The sequence below is a fragment of the Ambystoma mexicanum genome, chromosome 7q (assembly GCF_040938575.1).
Source record: "Ambystoma mexicanum isolate Mex_15411 chromosome 7q, UKY_AmexF1_1, whole genome shotgun sequence".
NCBI lineage: Eukaryota > Metazoa > Chordata > Amphibia > Caudata > Ambystomatidae > Ambystoma > Ambystoma mexicanum.
In genome coordinates this window covers 514,170,955-514,189,359 of record NC_090941.1, presented here as the reverse complement: position 1 = coordinate 514,189,359, position 18,405 = coordinate 514,170,955, and positions in this window count along the sequence as shown.

The window sequence follows — 18,405 nt, the reverse complement described above, 5'->3', positions numbered from 1 at the left end:
AGCATTGCCTGGTGAGGACAATTATACATGTTTCTCTACCTACCACAGAGTAAAGCAAAGTGTGCTTCTGACCACATGCAATCCAGTGAAGTTTATGTACGAGGAATCAGAAAGGTGCCCCGCAAAATCTAGGGGACTGGGTTTCCCAGGGTCATTCCCATCATCATAGTGAGGGTGTAAACTAGATAACAACAGTAGATGATGATGCAGATAACCGTGAAGATGCTGCTGGTATGGGCACGCCCCCTTCATTACCCCCACAAGACCAAGTACAGAGCTCAGAGCAGCCCATTCCCATGCTGCCACGTCCTTGCCCCTTACTATCAACCCAGGGCATTGATGGGCAGGATTTGCAGAATGCCCAAGAGCAGGTGGCAGGTCACACAATGGGGGTTAATGCATGGTATGGTATGCCATTGTTTGTTTATAAAGTGCCTATGCACAGGCAAGTGTTTCAAAGCGCTCAAGGAGGGTGGGAACAGGGGAAAAAAAAACAAGAGTCACTCAGAGATCTTGAAATCCAGAGATGATAATAGTCTGCACAGACAGAGAAAGTGCGTGAAATACATTTAACAGTTTGAGATACAGCAAATAGGCCTGATGGCGATTCTGCAGTTTTACCAAGTGCAATTAAGGGGTGAAGGCAAGGGAGAGCAGGCAGATGATCTTCAGGCAAGGTGCGTATGGATCGTGTTAGTGCTCAACAGTCAAAAGAAGTGGGGAGTCCAAGTGCACCCGGTCGGTGGAAACTGGGATAAGTGCAGAGAGAGCCGCTCTTTTGGGTTCATTCTCTTGGGTTAACTCTTGGGCTAACCATGGTACCTGATAGGAAGTGGTGAGGTGGGAGAAGAAGGTGGGCTGGACCGTGAAGGCTACAAGAGAGTGAGAATAAAGCACTTGCTGCGCCAAACCAGAGGATAAAGGAGTCCAGGAAATATGGAATCCCCTCCACCCGGGCATCAAGAAGAGGATGGATCACACACTAGCCGTGCAATTCCAATACATCTGCACCACCACCTGCCCTAGATGGCAGACATTGCAGGATACTGGTTTACCCCTGCTGCTTCTCCTGGGCAGGGAAAGAGTGCCCAGAGGCGTTAGATGGTGATTATGGGTCCACTGAGCTAGTGGATGCATTTGGGGAACACCGGAGAGGGAGGCTGTTGTTAGGGACTCACACCATTCTGATGAGAAGTAGCTGCACTTGCCACATAAAACACTGATCTAGCTCCCTCACCCACCCTCTCCATCTCACACTCTATGTTTGCTTCCTTTCTCCTACTGCCAATCTATCAGTCTCTCTCAATCTCTCTCCATCTGTATCTCTATCTGTTTTGATAGTACATGACTGGCATGACGCGCTCTGCCCATTGATATTAATAGACCCAAATGACTAGTTGTATATCATAAGAAAGTATAGATGTAACTTGTATAAATATATTGTAATGTCTTTAATAGAAAAGGCTGACATCCTTTTCTAATAAAGCCATTACAATATATGTATACAAGTTACATCTATACTTTCTTATGATATACAACTAGTGATTTGGATCTATTAATATCAATGGGCAGAGCGCGTCATGCCAGTCATGTACTATCAAAATTGCATAACTTGTAGGTGCTGATCTGTGCACTCACTTCCTGATTTTGGCGACGCAGCCGGCCACAATCTAAGGGTCGAGTGGGCATAGCGCACACCCTGGAGTCCATACGCATATCTATGTCCATTCTGTATCCGTCCCATTCTATGTTGATGAAAGTCAAATATTCAGGGCTCCGTTTGTTTGCTTAAATTGTTTTGTATTGTGCAAAGAGAAGATTCCTCACTTCTTTGGAAAGTTCAACACTGGGGGACTCAGTCGAAAGGATACGCTGAGTAAGGGCCAGTGCAGAGGATCTCACACTCGAAGATTTTTCAATGGTATTGCACCATTATAGACGACTTCGTGAATCAGGACTATGTGAATCAGGACCTTTCTCTCGCTTTATTTTTCGAGTCGTAAACCTTCTTGATGAAGGGTGATCGTCATCCTCCTGGCACTTTTCATTTACTCGCTAAGCAGCTAAGTTTTTCATTTCTCAAAAATAAAAAGAATGCAGCAAGTTTTGAAGGCAATGCACATCTTTAAAGGCAGCTAATTAAGAGAAACAAAAATGGGGGGGGGATTTGATAGTGTTGCCTTTTCTCAAATGTATCTAGTCCAGTGGATTTTCAAACATCCATGTGCTAGAGTCGGGATCCAATAGAAACCATTTGAAACTGGAAACCTGAAAACCTCCCTGGCGCAGGGCATACTTTCCTGGTAACATTAGTTAAATCAGAGATGCTGCATACCAGCCAATGGGATTGCAAGTAGCAACAAGTAGGGAGCAAATACTCTAACCAGCGATCCTAAAAATATGTCTGAGCAAAAAGCTTTATATAAACTGCAGACTGTTTTAATACCACCACAGTAGGGATGTCTCAGGCCACTTATAGAGGGCACTAATTGGAGGCAAGAGTAATCAAGAAGACTTTTTGGAGAGTAATGCAAGGGGATTGGGATTCTGAACAGTACTGTCCTGAGTATATTTCTAAATGCCAACATTTGACAATTGACCTTATATCTAACCCAGATCGAGCAAAGGTCAAAATCTTTCAATATGACTGGGCAGGTAATTTGGTGAAGTGTTCTAAACACAAGGACTTTAACATACTTTTGTTTGGTATTAAACAATATGGAGTAATGGTTGACTATCTCACACAATGCCCGTTGCAGGCCTTCTGGAGGACATTTTTGAGATTCAGATTAATCAGTGGAGCACTAGGGACATATTTTGGAGATGGAAATAGATCATTTCGAATCAGAACTATTGTCGATACTGCTTGAATATCAATCAAAGAGAAACATTGCAACATCTTATGATTGAGTGCACTGCTATAAATAATGTAAGAAGAAAATGCTTTGGGAGGAAAATGATTGTGCAGGATCATTTGGATAAACAGCAAATATGGCATCTTCTATTCTCAAATCCGAGAGTAGCGATACAAATAGCGATTGTACAATATCTTGATGTGGTTTTACCCATTATGAAAACTCAGAAAGATTAGGATACGGTCAATTCATGTTAAAAGAGATATACATGATTTAAGGGCAGCAATATTGGAATGGAATGTAAATAATATGATGGCATTAATGAATTTATTTTATGGTTTGTGATGCAGAATGTTTTCCCTTATATGTTCTAATAGAAAATCAATTCTACTTTTATACATTTATATGTGGGATAGTATGTTAATTAATTTGGAAATGTATGATGTTTTTTTCTCTCCTTATTGTATAAACATAATTTGAAAAGTTGTATCTTCAACTAAACAAATAATTTTTTAAAAAATGTAAAAAAGCCAACGTTTGTTTTTTGTTGCTTTTGTAGTAGCAGGAAGGAAATCCCTGTACATTTCCAGTTCAACTCAGTATCCATTCATTTGCCCATACCAAGTTCCATCCTGTGCGTACTTGAGAGCAACATTTGCACACATTGCTCTTCTTATGGTCCAAATTAACCATCTCACTGGCACTATTTTGGCCCAACTTATCTCCGCTATACGCCAAACACAGTATTCTGAAATGGTGGTTATTATTTCAGCCCTAGGTGGCTCTTTGTCAAAAAACCTGCAGCTACATGCTTCGGTCCTGGGAACAACCACACACACAGATGAATTGGGAGGAAGAGGAGGGTATTCAGACACCAGTGTTTCAATGTAAGGTTAGTGAACCAGAGGTTGAGCACTCTCCTGATGCACCCACAATTGATTGGGAACTAGAGTGCAAACATGGTAAACCTATCATCAACTGGGTGAATCTCTCAACCATATGGACACCAGCTCGCAATATGCTCTACCAATATTCTTTTGTCACTAGAGTAGTGTTTTGTCTTCATTCATTATTATGTATTACTTGATGAGGCGGGATTGCTCAAGGGCAATGCCTTTGTCTTGGAAGCAAGACAACTCAGCGCAACACAGGCCTGAATCCCGATCCCACGCTTAGTAACCAATCTCTGGTATTAAGCATGTTATAAAAGAATAATTATAATTTCTTGTAAAGCTATTCGTTATACTGCATACAGTACTCCATTTCCAATTTCCTTGTAAAACTGAATGTGGAGAACAGCTTTCAGTAATCTCCAAGAGCACCATTTGTGACTCCCAACAAACAATGTGGCAAAGAGTGCACTGTGTGTATGCGATATTCTAAATGTCGACTGTAAGTACTGCATAATCACGACAAAGAGACTCAGGCTAACCGAGGGTTACATGCTTCTTACTATCTTGCAGACAAGCAGAGGTGCCAGTGAGAGGTAAACAGTTTAAAAGTGGCCACTTCAGATATATTAATCTACGGAGCTCCATCTTGCCTCCACCTCGCCTCAGTGAATAATATTAGCATTTAAACTGCGGCGGCAGAAACATTTCCTCACATGCCGGCACAGCGATCATTTCACGGCATATAAACGCCACTGTAAGTGTTACATGCTCCCCCACTTTGCCTGACCAACAGTTAGGCTCACGCATACAATAGACCATGTATGCATTTACTGATACAGTCCTCATCTTTTTTCGTTCCCCTTCAAAATACACGGCCTGAATGGCAAGCAATGTGGACTGTACACTACTGACTGGCCTTCTATCCACATCGAATTTAACACCTACTTTCTAATACGACGTTGAACTGCTCTAGGTAAGCTACATTTGGCCTCAGTTTCCTTAGCATTTCAAATTTGACATTTAGGGACAGTAAGTTGAGGTCTTCCTTCGCTCTTCCTGTCCACCACCTAGAAGGGCTCCAGTGCCTTGGATTCATTCTGCATCTACAAGGAGCCACATGCATTGGCCTGCTACACTTTCCCGAGCCCTGCACCACCGGCAAAGCGCCCCTGAGGCCCAGTGACGGTGAGAGGCCCCGCAGACCTGCCAGTAAACTACCACCAGAGTCAATAAAGGTACATCTCAGGAGGGAATAAGACCAAGACCAAGTGAGAGTGATGTCAAAGGCTTTATCTAAAATTAGGGCAAACAGAATCTGCTCTGCTCACGCCGAGAGCGCTCTGCAGAAACCATGTTGCAAATTACTTTTATACAGAAAAATCGTCATCGAGTTGTGGGAAGGCCTTGGGGGCACGTGAACTGTTGGGATTGGTCACTAAGAGGAGGCACCTATAGGTGGAATATAGTCGGCGATGGCTGATTCGTCCATGGGTGGGTTGTGAGTTGACATCATGATGTGGTGTGCTGGGTCAGAAGTTCATCCGGGCTCACCTGTCCAACCTCTGACGACTGGACACATTTCATCCTGGTCATGTCACATTTTGCCCTTGTGGCCACACATTCCCATCCGGTCACACATTTAATCATTTCGTTATTCAAGAAATTGAGTTTTAGAATTCCATGGTAAGCCCCTTTCCGTGGAGCGTCTTGCCATTAGCCGTCATTCACTCCTGAACAGTTTGCAATTGAAATTTGTGTTCCAAATTGCCTCCAAGCAGACCTGGCCCTAATTATATGTATATATGCATCCAACAGGGTCTTTACAGCTACACCCTGAAGAAGGTGGCCTCCAACACATACACGCTGCCGAAACACGACCTGACTTGGGGAATTTCCATTGGTCTACTTATTTAACCAGCTTTTCAGTTTTGGACATCATTCTTCTCTGCGCCCCCCACCCCCTGTCGCATAGGCAGGCCGCTTTTGGTGTTCACTTCCAAGGTTGCCAAAACAACTTTTCGTTAAAATCTAGGAAGGATGTGCATTGTCAAAAGAAAACAGAAGCGATTTAGCTTTCAATAATTTAAACACAACAGTAATAAGTGCATAAGTGTGATTGACTACCGCTATTTTATTTCCTGTCCATGACTAGGCAGTATCAATTGACCTAATTGTCAAGTTAGATATAACCATTGGTTCTCTCTGGAAGAATTCAGGATACTGCTTCCTAAGTAAGGATACCGGTTGAACAATCCAAAATTCTGTTTTTGATTTGTGTACTGTTTACAACAATTTTATACTTCAAATATTTTCCTCTGTCTCTTCCATTTTCTGCTTCCTTCATTATCAGCTCTGGTCTTGCACACTAATATCACTGGACCGGATCACTGGATCCCCTTCACCATTTAAAACCTACTTTTACACTGTTCTGTCTTTTTCAAGACTACCACGTACTCTCATACTATATTATCATGCCTACCACATATAAGGCATTTGTATTGTATTAGGATTGCTTTTTTCTGTTTTGTTTTGTTTATTGATTACTAATGAGTAATAACTATGCTATTGTTTTGTTTTGAAATGTCAGTAAATCAATAATTCATGCCTCATTAATACATTTGAGTGGCCTACATGATTTCTCTGGGTGCAATTATTTTTTGATTGAATCATTGCTTTATTACTTGTTGACACGAGATGGTCCTAAATCAATAACCAAACTGATGTCAACATTGAGCAGTAGTTTTTCTCTTTGTATCATTATTGCCCATTCTGCTGCCTGTCCAGTAGGGCACCCAATTCTTTTGCGTTGCTTCACTTCAGACATGTGGACATGTGGTTGGTGTTGGAGTGGGAAGAACTGAGTAGGGCACTCAGGGCCTCAGCCTGTGCTTGAGTCAGCCCCAGTCTATAGAACAACAGACAGCACGCGTCCTTCAACAGTGTTGCAGCTACTGTACAAAATCAGAGCAATAACTCTCCAGTTGGCAGAGGTCCTCAATTTATGTCACTTGGAAGCACGCCTCACCCACTCTCATGTCAGCATACTGTTCCGTACTTGCCAGCATGCCCTGTGTCATTTGGGAGATGCCCATCAAGTTCACACTAGACATATTGCCAAGACCTACAGTTTTCAGCCTATCAAGACCACCAGTGCAATCAAGGGTACTTTGTCCTCTGTGCTGGATTACTGGCATGATTTCAGTGGGGAGTTTGAATTGTTGCCCACAAGTTGACCCCTAGCCCTAGCATCGTGCATTAATACACACAAAAGTAAGGCCTTTGCATGATAGAACCTTTGCTGATGTGACAATACATTGTTCAGGGCTTATAACTAAAGGAGAGACCATCACGTGCACCTGCACTGTGGGCTCAAATCTGAACATCAAATTTGCCAAGACCCAATTCCATCCGATGGCAAAATCTCTCATCAGAGGTCAACAGGTTCTATGACAAGAAGAAAACCATTCGTTTTGGGAAGTGGTGTTCATGTCATGAAACAGAAGAGACACTAGAAGGTTAATGTGATTCCCAAAGCACAGAACCTGGGTCCGTCCAGTGAAGAACAAGGTCCCGTTCTCTGTTCCAGGCCCATTGCTACACTTCACTGTACTGTACATTGTGTCTCTTTCCTTTCTTTTCAATATTGTAATCTATTACATTTTACATTTCTGTATTGCCATGGGACGGGTTTGATACTATATGGGGGGACAGTACTGACTACTGCGTCCTAGCAATTTCAGCCCTTACCATTAAGTGTCTCATTACTGGAATTGGAGGGGGCTGATACATTATGGGGGCTCAGTGGTGTGTGTTGTATTCTTCCCATTTGTGAGGGCCCATGACATTGACACGCTGAATGTCTCTCTTTTCTTGCTGGAGTCATTCTCAATGGATAACACCATAAAGTGTCAGAAAAGTCAAGGGTCAGACCAAACTCATTCTGATATCTGTGATGGCGTGGCGTGGGGCACGTTTACACCATTGTGAAGGTTGAGAATCAGGGATAAGGACATGCCTATGATCTTGATGATGAAGACAGGTTTCAGGAAGTGCAGCAATGGAATTCCCATGAAGGAAGGTGACTTTAGCATGCCTGCAGATAAAACAAGGAGCCAGCAGAGCTGCCCCTGTGCTTCTGGAAGCAGATGCTTTTCTCTGAACTGTGCTGGTGATGTGCACCCAGAAGATGCATCAGCTCCTTTTAGTAACAATGTGCACCTGTTATGGGGGATGGTACAAATGGAGCATGGGGTGCTGGCGGGACAAGGCCAGCTGCAAACTTGGACACTTTCTAGTATAGATGTACAAAATCTTATCAGGGAACAACCCCAGAATTAAGAGCCCATGGTGTGTTCCTCAGCATTCCATGACTTGCACTCCAGCTCCTTTCTAATCTTAATGCCAACACTCTTCAGATTGCTGATCCATTCACAACATTACCCATTATCTCAGTGCTCAATCCTCCCCTCAGCACTCCACCCAACAACAAGACCTTTTCTCTTCTTATGACAGCTATTACCATGACAACAACACCAGTGGCAGCTTCCCCTGCACCATCCAAACTCTGTGTACTGGTCCTCAGCATCCAAGTATCCCCCATCTCTCATGCAATCCTATAGCCCAATTTCTCCCATCTCCACAGCTCCATGGTTCCAAGCAAGAAGAAAACTGGTGCACTGTTGCTCAACTACCCATTACAAACCATTACCTCGGAGGATGAGCAGATCATTGTTAATACTTGCAAAACTTCCCCTGGTGAGATGGTTGCTATTCTGGTGAACCAGTCGGCCCCCTTTAAACAGCACCAATAATGATATAAAACAATAAATGTTGCTTGGTGAGACACCAAGGCACCCCTGTCCCTTAATCTGAAGGCCACAATTCAGCACATTGCCCATTCAAGTTTTACAGGCATCACAACCAGTACATTAAGTACAAGATCAACACATTCTTGAGGATGCTCTGCCGTGGCTACTGTTTTCATCCCTACCTAACCGCATCCTCCCCTGCCCTTTAGATAGGCAAGTGTCTCTCTCATCCATCTCTATCCAACATACACTGACTCCCTGCAAAGCACCGCATATTACCACTAGTCGGTAGCCGTCTGATGAATGCAACACATTTATTTAAGTATGTATTTATTTACATTTATGTATGTTGATATTCTGGTTGAATCAATATCTGCAAATCAAGAAGAAAACCACCAAGTGTTCTATACATCTCTGTCGCTAAGCATCGGGCTGAGGGAAGACCTGCAGAAAATCAAAAAGGTCGCATCAGTTGCCCTTAGTAAACATCACTAAATACCAGGGCACACATGCCTAGGCTGGGGTATGCATACCAAAGGAATTTAGAGCAGGATCCACAACTTGCCTCTCACAAGATGGTTTGGACCAAAAATCCCATCATCCATCTCCATTGACTATTCTAAGTAGGGCTAAAGTGGGTCATAGTCAAACACATAGTTAAGCACATTTGGCAAAACAGTTTCAGAATAATGGTGCAGCTTATTAAATGAGTGTATCTTGAAAGCAGATGGGAAGTCAAAACAGTCCCCTTCAGAGGTGATGAGAGTTTTAGTAAAACAACAAGAGTTGATGAGCTAAATATTGTACAGTACAAATCGCTCCCCCATCTAAAATCAAAGTACAGTATGATCCAGTTAGAGCTCCTCCCTCGCACGGTTTCATGTCATTTCATTGCAGAATGTTTTTTCGCAGGGTTTTTTACCGCAAATTTTTCAACGAAAAAAACCATCACAATTTTTTTAACATTATTTTAGGGGCGTCCCCGGGGGTCCTCCCCATCCCCCCATTCCTTTTAAGTATTTATATATTCCCAAACACCCACATCTCATATATATATTTTTCTAAACCCCCCCCAACAAACAAAATTGCAGCAAAAATCCCTGCGAAAAAACGTCCTGCGATGAAAGGACGTTGTACCCCTTGCACATCCCACCTCACCTCCGAAACATAAATACAGTAAAGAAAAACTCCAGACACTTACTTTACTGGTCTGTCTAAACTACACACATTCTGATCACAGTGGCTGTGTAAGGGTATTGCTTGTCAGAATGTGCTTCCTTAGTGGTAGAGGTGTGTTTGCACAATCCTACACAGAAACGCTGGGCCAAGCAGGACGAGCCCAGCCAAGTATGTAAGTGACAAGCTCCATTACGCTAGCTTGTGATACCCACAATAACGTATCACTCAGCACTTAATGAGTGACCTGAAGCTGTGTTACCTTGCAGTGACGCCTCAGACTATGACACTTCGAGCCACCGCCGAGTGGGCTACATATACGAATTCAAGCCAACCTACGCAGTGTTTCCCAGTACATAAAAGCTCACACGAGGGTTTGTTAATATTATCTTAGACCCCATGATGGGCTAATTCAAGATAGGTCGCATATTTTATATGAGTATTAGCACAGTCATTATATGCTGTACTTTTGCAGGGTTTACCATACACGCAGGTAAGGCCACCGGCTCAGTGCTTACTTGTTTATCCTTTTTACTTGCTTTATCGTGTATCCATTTTATTTCCTTTCAGCTCGTTGCACGAGCGGGCGCGTGACTCGATACCACAAATTTACTTTTCATTATTTTTATTATACATTTGTGTTCAGTTATTTATTTACTTTATTTATATTGTTTGGTTCCTTGTAGACCTGCATTCCGGTCTGGAAGTTGCCTGGCTTACTGGCTCCGATCTCCCCCCCCCCCTCCTCCGGACAAGACACGCTTCGCGGTTTGTCTTTGCTCTCTAGGAGCAATGGAGGCGCTATGCTCGGTCAATATAATGTGCCTATTTAAGGCAGTGGGTGAGCGCAGCAGGCGAGGGCTCTGCGCGCTGAAGTCGTGCCAAAGTCAAGCCCGACTGTTCTCGTCCGGGCTGCAATAGGGCTCTGGAGGGGTCTGGCTGGAGGGATTCGCTGCAATTTGGAGGCATCCCCTCACCAACAACTGATGCAGGTGGCTCCAGCAGATACAGTGTGGTTTGTAGGCTTCATAATCACGTCCACAATCGATAGGCAGGGTGACCATTCAAGCAATTTGTCTTGCCTTCTACTAAACACGCAGTCACTAGTGGCGCATACATTGCCATGCCATTAACTACTAGGGGATTACGCCCCAGATATTGTCTGCTTTACAGAGACTTGGCTGCGTGACATTCTGGTCCTGCTATCGTGCAGGCACTTTCACGGAATTATAGTATTGTTGAGAACAGATTGTCCCTCTCTGACATCTGAGGACGGGGTTGCGCTTCTCTATAAATCGCCCCTGACTGCATGTCCTATTCCCTGCGATCACGGGATTAAACTGGAAACCTTGTTAGTTCATTTATCAGTTACACCATCCCAGTCCTACTATGTTTTAACGGTCTATCACCCCCCCCCCACTTATGACTTCTATGTTTGTGGGGCTTTTTTAAATTTTGTGGCTGAGTTGCGGCTTAAGTTTAACAATCTAATAGTAGGGGATTTTAATGTAAAATCTAATTTGGCAGATGATCAACTCATGCTTCGGTTTTTGTCAGGTATGAAGGACTTAGATTTAACTCACCTTGTGGATGGCCCTACACATTCTTTGGGCAATACACTTGACCTAATATTCTCCCTCCCTGCGTCAGCCTTTCCTTTCCCAGCCCTCCCACTGGTTTGGTCTGACCATTTTGCAGTTCCCTTCTGACTAATGGTGGAATCTCCACCTCAGGCTTGTGCTAAGCATAACATTTGGAACCGTAGCTAGAAGTCTGTTAATTTAAACAACACCATTGTACTTGGCTGCCGAGCCCTGCCAGTTGTGGACTTGCTGTCTATGGGTCAGATTTTTTCGGAGACCCCTGATTCCTTTGCCCCTGCTAGACTGTCCAGTCACCGTTCTCGACAATCCAAACCATGGTTTGACGATGCCTTAAAACTTTTGCACCATAAGCAGCGGCAGGCTGAATGGAAATGGAGAGGCTCCTGGTCTCAGTCTGACCGGGTGTCTGTGTCCCAGGCCACGGCTGCATTCCATAATGCTGTCAAGGCCGCTAAGAGTCGGTTTTTATTCAGGCAGGGTTGAGGGTGCTCGTAATCAGCCGAGAGGGCTATTTGAACTTGTATGCTCTTTATCCTCCCCGCAGCAGCTCTGGCAGGGGCTGTTCCATCAAAGGAACTATGTGATTCGGTTAAGGATTTCAATCAGGCGACAAACACTTTAGTCTCGGCCCAGAATGCAGCACACAATTGAAATGCTTATGGTATAGATTAGATTCAATATTGAGATGATATACCAGTCATATCACATCCCCTTTTCAAATACCCCCGGTCACAATGGACCATGAACCAGGCTGGTTGATAAAACATATTTATTTATTTATTTATTTTAAAATTCAAAAGAAATCATACCATTTTTAATATGGGGCAGCAATCACCAATGGGGTTATAAGAACAATAGAAATGAAAGCAATGCACTTAGTTTTACCTTCTATTGACACAACTACAAAACACCAGGGAATAGGAGCACTTTTTGATTTGAGGTAAGATAGCACTGGAATTAGAATTTCCCCATGCAATGTTCCCTCAACCCACAAATAATCAATGTTAAGTGGATAAACAGAATCAGCAGGTAATCAGGAATGACAGACAAGAAACAAAATTTAAATCCGACCTTCCCTCCCCAAACAAGAGAGAAAAACGGATTTCAAACCCTGGCAACGCTAAACTGACACTGGGAAATGGATGAATAACACAATGAATGTGTATAAAATGCTTGAAACAAAAATAATTCTTTACTGGAACAACACTGGAAACATGCTAGCAATCACAAGCAATGGATTGAGCAAAAGCATGCAGTTCGAAATAGAATGGAAGATTGAAAACAGTTTATAATCAAAATGACACCTTGTAAAATTAACTCACTTTTGCAAATCGTGCCTGAATTTACCAAAATGGTTTTTAATACAAATGGGTGAAATATGGTGTTTGTGTTGGGGTGTAGCTATGGATCCTAGGTTCAATATGAAAGTTAAATGAGGTCGCTAGCTGTTAAATTGAGTGAGTTATGCAATATCTAGTGAGGTGCGTTTTTGAGAAAATGAAGGCGCGAAAAAGGAAAAGAAATCAATTTTGACAAAGACAGTTTTACTCTACAGTTTTACTCCACACTAGGGCATTCAGGCTAGGCTACCAGATTGAAACACAGTAAGCCCGTGGGTTGACTCGCAAGTTCAATCCTAGCACCTCAGCCCCCGCCCTAGCAGACCCAGTCCGATCACTCCAAACAGGATTAATAGCTCAGGATTTTACAAGACAAAATGATTAAAGATGTTGGTGCTAGCACAAGGAATCAAATGCAGGGTTTCAAGATTGATTTTGACAATATTACAATTATCAGGATAATGATAGGATGAATTAGAGATTGGGATGGAGCAAGGCAAGGTTTACTATGGTTTTATGGTTCCTATTGATACTCACAGTCCACTTTAGTTTGGATTTTGGACAGTCAGCGCTCAGTCACCACACAGGTGTTGTCTAACACAGGGCAGCTGGACAAAATCAGTGGGACAGGGTCAGCTGGGCTGGGACTGGATACCAAAGGATAGTTCTTCTAGACTGGCAATTCTGGTTACTGGATAGTATAGGTCATCAGGAGAGCAGGATTGCAGTAGCATGCAGTGAGTGGCAAGCCAGGTTAATTCAGGATGCTTCCCAAAACACCACAGCGTTTCCCTTGGTTATGGGGATTATTTTAGAATCGAGGCCTAGCTGAAGCAAGATCGGCAAGGTTTGGCCTTGTGGTTGGGATCTGAAGTCTAGATGAATAAATGTAAGATGAAGAAAGGAACAGGACAGGACGCCGGGCAGTAAATCAGGAATCGGTCAGGAATCAGTGTGTCCTTGTGTGTTGTCAGGGGCTTTTATTTATAATGACAGGTGACATCATCACAGTATATGACAGTGGCAGGCTTTACTACACACGCCCCTAACAATAGGATTGGGCAAGGGCAGTAATCTCCGCCTTGCTCTCTGCTGGTTGGATTTCTAAGAGAATGATGTTAGGTTTATGAGGTGAGGTTTACAATGTCCAGAAACGCCCACATTTACTTTACTGAAAATCTGATTTTGCCAAAAACATACATTTATAGACTTGCAATCTCTTGGCAAATTATACCCACAGGTTACATATGATGTGCAGCACAGATTAGTCCAAACCTCCAGTCTGTGCGACCTTCTTTCATCTTTCTGACACATTTTGGTAATTTTATAGATTAAAGATTTGGCCTAAAATTCCACAATTTTATAAACAAATGTGAATTGTCCCCAGGGATGCATGTACAAAATCTTATGTTTGCCACATTAATATTTTCCTGGGAATCTGTCATATTTCGTAACTTCTGTTTCCCATGCGGCAATGAGTTCTACCAAGTTTTAAAAGGTGGCCCACAAAATTAGATTTAACACTGCAAACTTTTACATTTCTGCTAATTCTTGCTACAGAAATAAGAGTCTTTAAAGTTTATTTATAACATAGTCTCTGGCACCAAAAGGCAGTCCCTTTGTTACTTGATCCTGTTTTTGTTTCTTCCTTCAACTGCAAGCAGCTGTGAATTCCTTCCAGGCAAGGGGGTTTCCAGTCTTAATTGAAGGTTTTATGGTCCCTTCACGCTTGACAGGTGAGTGTCCCAGGACTGCGTTTGTCCCAGCCTGGAGCACAGACGAATGTCTGATGAGCATGTGAACTTTAATTGTCCTATCCCATTCAAAGGTTTTCAAGCTGGCACTTTGCACCTACGTGTCCTAGATTTAGAGTGTATCTCCCTTCCCTGGAGGAGTTTCAGGGCCGGCAACTGGAATAACAGGTTTTCCTGAGAGTTTGCAACTCCAGCCTATGTGTTTTAAACTGTTTAAATTCTTACTTTGGGTCTTGAATTAAAGCAACCTATGACAGAAGATATCCTATGTGTGTATTGTCACCACTAACATAATTCCTTTACATTGCTAAGTAAGCAGAATTTCATTAACAATTGAGTTTTAAACAGGTCATGTTTTTTCTCTTTAGTCAGCATAGCCCATTTTCCCACATGTGTTAAAAACTGCTATAATTTCTTTCCTTAATTCGGTTTGCAGCTCCTCATATTGCCACTGTCTTGGCAGCTGTAGTCATTTTCCTTGCAGCAGGTCTCTTATCTAAAGTTTAGATACATTTATCCTTGACCTGGCTCAGAGAGTAAACAGTCTCTTTGAACTGCTGCGCCTGGATACATTTTGTCAAGAAATAAACGCGTGTTCCTGTGCAAGGGAAATATGAAGTTGCTTTTGATTTCTCTGAGAGTTGGTTTGACTGGGCCTTTTTACTCACAGTGGTTTCAGAATGACAGGTGGAATTGGCACCAAAGCAGCATTTTGAAAGGGTGAAAATGTTTCATTCTGAAGGGGAATTTTTGGCTTTTGCAGCAATGCAGTGCTGCTGGTTCCCTTGATTCCATATATATGTCTCAGAACACACTGGCATACTTTGTCAGTGTGTCCCCTTGTTTCATTTTGCCTGAAATGTGTGAGGCAAGATGGTGCAGCCATTTGTCTGTTGCTGCCAAAATGCAGTTTTGAGGCCCTGGTGTGCACAGGAGCCAGCGCAGCCATTTTGCTGTGTCTTGCACAAATGCAGCAAAGTGATGTGGTAATGCATTGAGGGGGTCAATATATCCCACAATTCTTTGTCGTGCTTCTTCTCTGAGAAAATTGTAAAAATTTGAGACTCTATTGCGTTATCTCACAACGGGAGAGGGAGAGTCTCTGGCGGAATCTAGCTGCCCCTTCCTGAGGACATGGTCTACCTTGCCTGTGTTTTCAGTAGAGGAGATCATAAAGGCCACATCTCAGCTCAAATCTTCATCGGCTTTGGATGCTATTCCATTAGCGGTGTGCAAGTATATAATGCCGGCCATCATCCTGTGGGTGGCCCAAGCCATTAAACATTCTTGTCAGTCGGGGACTATACCTTTGCAGCTGAAACATGAACCAACTTCTGAAAAAACCTTTACTGGATCCTGCCTGTCCATCTAATTTCTGCCCTATCTCTCTGCTCCCCTTCTTAATGAAGCTTCTGGAGTTTTTAATTGCTCCTCTTCTTAGTTCTTTTCAGAAATCTTCTGCTTTCTTTGATCCTTTCCAATCCGCTTCCTGTCCCGGTCAGGGCATGGAGAGTGTATTGGTTTCAGTGGTGGATGGCCTTGCACGTCTCTCCAATCAGAGGGGAGTAGGTGTGTTGGTCTTATTAGATCTTGTGGGATGTATTGACCCACTCCGCTATCTTATGCGGCATCACTCTGATAGTTATGGTGCAAGAAACAGCAACAAATGCAGCAAAACTCTTGTGTGTGCCAAAAACCTCCAAAACCGCATGCTTAAATGCACAAAAAGAAGGATGCACAACCTGCCACCCATGGTGCATATGTGTTGGGATAAAGTACACACTGCAGAAAATGTGCCAGTTGGCTCCATGACCAGCAAACAGAGTGCAGAGAGAGAAGCAGCGCTTTGCAAATGAAACTCTAAAATGTGCCTATAAATGACATTTGCTTTGTTGCTAAAAACTCCAAATTGCCTATACACAACACTTCTTAACATTCAAAATCTTGCTTGGCACTAAAATTCATGTAATCTAATAAAGCATGGCGAATATACAAAGTCCTAAAGTGTAAAGAGCAAAACATTTCCTCAGACAAACTGGATTGTCTGTAAACTGACAGCTCCTGTCAAAATCTGTGTGCAGTACACTGGGCTACCATGAATGACAGTTGTCAGATGAGCTCCTGATGAAACTTCAAAGTAACTAAACTAAAAGTCTACCGGATTAGCAAGACATAAAAGGATTGTTGCTAAAAGGAAGACAGATCTCAGTTGTGTTTTTGATCCCACAGATTTAAAGCTAAGAAAGTAATGTATTTATGTTTGATGCAACAAATTTGGTTTCTGCTGGATTTTAGAAGTTAAGAATAAATTAGCCTGGCTGAGCTGCAAGGAGTAGAAAAACAGGTTTCTCCCAAGGGGAGGGAAATCCTCTCAGCAGAAACTCACTGGTAGATGATAATTGTGGGTTAGGCCAGACTCTTGTCTACAGAAAGAGAATGAACAATGGCAGATCCTGCAGCCCAGGAAACGGACGTGTGAAAGGGTCATAAACTGCTCCTGGAAGTAATTCCCCAAAGGAGGGGGCTACTCCTGGAGTCCAGGGAGAGACAAAGGGGCAGACCATTTGCTGTTAAGAATGAACAGTGAACAATTTTTAGAGACTCATAACTTGTGATTCAAAGTGGTGAAAAATATACAAAAGACAGATCTGTTAGTCTAATTTGTGGCTGTACATTTCAAGAGACGGTAGAACTGTGTAACATATTCTGGACAGGAATGGCAATATATGTGGTTTTATGTGAACTGTGTTAGTGCTAGAATTGTGAAAATGTATACACACATCCCTATGGGAAACACACATTTGTGGTAATTTGCATAAAGTTTGGAAAATGTGTTCATGGCGAAAAGGACAACATTTTGTAGAAAGGTGAAACAAGATCCCACAGCTCCGGGATTTTGATGAACAGATGCTACATAAAATATGGAATCTTTGTGTGTGATTTGTGTAGAGATTACCAATGTAGAAATATGTATTTAGGATAAAATCCGATTTTGACACTAGTGGCTGAGGGGAGATTTCTAAGGACTGTAAAGCTAAACCATAAATGTGACATCATCCATCCTTGATCCAATCACTCAGATGCAAGGCTGAGATGAGGTCCTGATCCAATCCCAGTTCACAGGGGCAAGCTTAGCTAGGCCGGCCTATACACCCATTTTGTGATGTAATTTGAAAGGATAAACAGAGACAGCTGACAATACAAAGGGACTCACTGATTCACTCACTTTCCTGATTCCGGCGAAACACTCTGATCCAGCATTCAACATCCAGCTTTAAAATCCTTCCAGATCCAAATGCCAAGACTCTTGCCAAGTAGGAGAGAATGATTGACTTTCAGCAAGGCCTAAATCCTCAAACTTATTCTCACAACCCAGTGGAGAGCTGTGGTGTGGGAACGCCTTCTGAACTAGTATCCTGAAACTCTCTGGCTTGCTACCACCAAGCTTGCCTGAGGAACCCGCTATCCAGCTGATTTGAAATACCCACAAACAAGAATGGAAGATCCTGTGCAAATCCAGGGACCGGCCTAGCTGATCCAGTCCCGCGCCTGATGTGCTGTCCTTCCTTGACCCAATCCATGACCAGAACTGACAGTTCAATTTAATTACAAAGGGCTGTAAGTATTAATAGGAAGAACAGTGACTCATAATATCTCTGTATTGTATGATCCCAATCTCAAACCCATCCCATCTTTAATTCAGAACCATAGTATTGCTGGAACTATTCTTGTGCTGACCTTTCTCTCATCTGTGTTGCTAAACCCTAACTTCTTATTGATTTGATTAACAAAAATAATTCCCAAACCAAACGGAAACTAGAGTATCACACATGAATAGTTATGAGCGGCAGTGAATAACAGATTCCTGTGTGGCAATCTCTTTTTTGTAGTCCTTAATATAGCCTAAGAAAACCTATCTGTCATTTCTAAACCCAAATTTCTGTTTTCCATTCTCGCGCCTATTTTGCAAAAACA